The following is a 4,147-nucleotide window of genomic DNA, read 5'->3' as shown; positions in this document are numbered from 1 at the left end:
GACTGAGGACGGGATTCATTCCCACAGTCTCTGGAACCATCTCCATGGAGATTTTGCATTGACACTTTGCAGAAAACAAACTACTCCCACTTCCTCAGGACTAGTCCCCACACTGCTGCAAAATGAATCAGGCCATTTTTAGCTTGCAAAGCAGAGAAATGGATTTGACCGCTGATGTGCAGGACCTACCGTCATTTTAGAGGAATCCATGGTACCCTTTGCTACAAACTCCCACAGGGAAAGAAAAGAAGTACGTAAGATATGTTTTAATATTCCATATTCCCCCACTATGTATGAGACATGATCAGATCAGCCCACCAGTTATATTTTTCCATGTTGTGAATTATGCCTTTAGGACTGCTAGTTTATTTTTGTTTATTATCATTTTTACTCTTATAATAAAAGACACACCCTACATCAAGCCTGAGTCTCCTCCCTGTCCACTAATACAATCCATGAAAATATTAAGCTCAAAGGCTGGCTGGCTACTAGTTGGTTCAAGCACAGTGCTGGTAACACCAAGGTCTCGGGTTCAATTCCTATACTGGCCAGTGGAAAAGAAAATACTAAACTCAAATATTGGCTGCATAATTCTCAGAGCCTAGGGCAGAAAATGTTCCTCTGTCCCTTGTAAGAGACTTGTCATCAGCATTTTTAAGACATGAACATTTCTACAAGGGGACCACAGCTCCTACAACTGTTTCTGCATTACTTTTGAATTTCTTTGGCATTTTCCTGCTGAAGTGACCTCTTGGAGATACTCACATCTTAGCCTGTCAAACACTTAATTTTCTTAGTTTGCTTTATTTTCCTTTCTCTCTTTTTGGGACATAGAGATGGTGCTTCATGAAGTCAATTGTTTCTTGAGATGTCTCTAAAGAAATGCTCCTGCCCTGATTGAGAAAGCCAGCTCGCATTCTTTACTACCTCTTCCTCGGTTGGTACAGTTAGAAGTGGGCAGGGCTCGCCCACGGGACCATGTTAGAGCTATTGCTTAGGTTTGCAAAAGTAGAGAACTGATTATTCTCTGTGATAACTCCTCCCTGAATTTCTCTGCCCTATGGTGATACTAGATCAGTTGTGATATACCTGATCTGCTTGGTAAGAGGGATCCACTGGATTGCATTTTCCTAGTTTCTAGATGCTATTCTTTCTAGCTATGGTATTTTTCCGTCCTCCACTTAGGGGATTCAAGTAGCTGTTTCTCCAAGTCAACTAATAATTAGATCTCTGCTCTTTCTTCTTCGTCATTTTCTGCCATGTGAGACCCCTGCATTGCCATAAAGCCACCACCAAAGAAAACCCTCACCATTTGTGTTCTGTGGACTTTGGACTTTCCAACCTTCTGAAACTGTTGATTTGACTTCCTCAAATGCAGAACTAGGAGGATTTATAGATCACAATATCAGTCCAACAAAAGGTAACATTTCATGTGTTGCATTTCCAATTTCCAGCGCCAACTCACCAACAAAGATTTTACCAATAAATGTGACTGTTGGGCCCCAAATAATTGTAAGCACCCCACAGAGACTAACCAGTTCAGGAAGTGTTCTGTTTGGGAGTCCATACACCCCTGCACCAGCAATTGTTCCTCAGACCCACATAGCAGAAGCTACTAGCTGGGTTCCCAGTGATAAAAAACAGGCTAGAGAATTTATAGACTCTGATTTTTCAGAAAGTAAATGAAGCAAAAAAAGGAGATAAAAACGGAAAAGACTTGAGACATTTTTCAATGAAAGTGTGTGAGAGGCTTCAGTGGAAAGGTACAACATCATATAACGAGACAGCTGATGAGCTCATGTAGACTCTGATTTTTCAGAAAGTAAATGAAGCAAAAAAAGGAGATAAAAACGGAAAAGACTTGAGACATTTTTCAATGAAAATGTGTGAGAGGCTTCAGTGGAAAGGTACAACATCATATAACGAGACAGCTGATGAGCTCATGTCAGAGTTCACCAGTTCAATAACTAATTGGCAGTTGATTCAGCTTATGATGAGAATAACATTAGGAGAAGAGTTTTTTTTTTTTTTGTCTTTTTCCGTGTCCGGCAACGGATCGCAACCCTCAGTGTCGCCCCCGTACCGGACCGGGACCGGCAACGGGATCGCAGCCCTCGGTGTTGCTCCCGCGCCTCGCTCAGCCAGTGAGCGGGAACCGGTCTGTATGTGGGATCCGAACCCTCGGCGGGAGCGCCGCCACACTTCCCAAGCGGCGCACTATAGCAGTGCGCCACCGGGCTGGCCCCGTGGAGAAGAGTTTAAGATGCTTTAAATGTGCTAATGGCAATGAACATAACTTCAAAGGAAAAGGAATCAAGTGGATTGGCTTGCTACCAACTGTGCTCAGGAATGTCAAAACCTGGCGAGAGAGAAGCAGAGGTAGTTAGAACAGATAAGGCAGAAGGGGACTCGGCTGCAAGAACTTCTACAGCAAATTGCTTTCAAAAACCTGGTACACAGAAATTGGCAAAATGAACAGAATCAGGGCACTCCAGCTCTGAACTCCACCATTCAGCCACCATTTATAATCATCAGTACAAGCACTGAAAAACAGTCATAGATTGTAGCATCTCCAGTGACGTTTGAATATCTTTTTAATTTTGACAACACCTTTGACATTCATGATGACAACAGAAGTACTGAAGTGGATGGGAACGTCCTTTGGCCAGGAGTCAGGCAAATGTTCTCTGGAGGATCTGAAACTTCCTAAACCATTGGTGTCAAAAGCTTTAGAAGGTTATATCACAGATATCTCCATAGGACCATCTTGGTTAAATTAGGGACTACTTTTGAACTCTTCCCAATCAGTTTCAAATTTAAACCTGACCACCGGTGCCATTTACCTCAATCAGGTATAAATCAAGGGTTATGCTTGGATGCTGAAGTGGCCTTAGCAACTGGGGAGCTCCTTACCCCATACAGTCACCAGTCCAGTAGTGCAGCCTCTCCACTGCTCTGAGTCCCAAGGCGAGACCCCTTGCTCGTTCAACGATGAAGAGAGGAAGATAATGAGGAGGATTCCTCCTCCCCAGAAGAAAGACAGAGAAAGCCCACATTTTAAATAATTAGATTTTAATTCTACAACACAACTGCACCCAGCTCCTAGGATTGTAGGAACTCCAAACCTGAACTGGGACGAAGTCCTGTATCACTCAGATTTAAATAGTTTCTTTCCACGCATTTAAAAATTTATTGGGGATTAATTTTATCTGTGCACTGGAATATGTTACAAAGTACTGAATTAACAGAGTACTGTTTATCTATTTTATTGAAAACATTTTAGAAATTTATTTTAAAATTTAAACCTGGAATGACCTGACCAGAAAAATGACATTAATATGCCCTCTTTTATATAAAGCCCTTATGGTGTAAAGACATACGATTTATATGGGAGGATTAAGAGTGGAGAAATGGTCAAGAATACATGGATTTCTCACACATCTGGACATGTCTATTTCCTGCAGAAAGCCCGCAATCTGCCAAAGAAGGGACCATCATCGAATAAGCCATGATGCATATTTTGTAGGTGAGTACAGTGGAATAAAAGCAAACCATGACCTTCAGCGCCATCTTCAATTACAGACTCCTTCAAAGATAGACTTGAGATTAAAATTAAACACCCCTTATTTTTCATAGAAACAGACTTTCAGGATGCTAACCGAACACACCTGAGGAGGCACAGCATCATCAGACCCTCTGATTGATTAACAGTAGAACACAGCAGCAAGCATTTCACAACAAGCCATCACCATTGGCCGATTATAGGTTAGGCTCAGTGTTAGAGCAGGGGACACAGCAGTGACATATCACAACCCCTGCCTTTCAGGATTTGACCCAACTGTGATAGTTAGCATGACAATCATGGAGAGAAAGGCTCCCACGGGCCAACAGGTAATCACCCATGACTGTTGACTGTGCACTGGGCATCTCTCAGGGCATGGGAGCTTTGCAAGGCACAGAAAACATGGCCCTAAGCACCAGTGTCTTTGCACATTGTGGACAGAACAGAGATGTCCAGTTGAATGTCATCTGGCTTCCTTTTCTTCCTCTCCGATTCTAATACCTTTCATACTACTTACAGAACAAGTTTTGTTTGTGAGGAGTTCAAAACCCTTTTATGAAGTTTTAAATCCCTGAGCATCCCTTT

At 42.4% G+C, this 4,147-nt stretch overlaps 1 pseudogene; it reads left to right on the top strand.

The window, feature by feature from the left end:
- Window positions 1-1,341: 1,341 nt before the first annotated feature.
- On the top strand, window positions 1,342-3,061 carry LOC103601354 (annotated as a pseudogene).
- Window positions 3,062-4,147: the final 1,086 nt, after the last annotated feature.

The sequence above is a fragment of the Galeopterus variegatus genome, unplaced genomic scaffold, assembly GCF_000696425.1.
Source record: "Galeopterus variegatus unplaced genomic scaffold, G_variegatus-3.0.2 Scaffold3697, whole genome shotgun sequence".
In the NCBI taxonomy this organism is placed as follows: Eukaryota; Metazoa; Chordata; class Mammalia; order Dermoptera; family Cynocephalidae; genus Galeopterus; species Galeopterus variegatus.
Note: the sequence above shows the minus strand (reverse complement) of the source record. Positions and strands in the feature narration are given on the sequence as shown.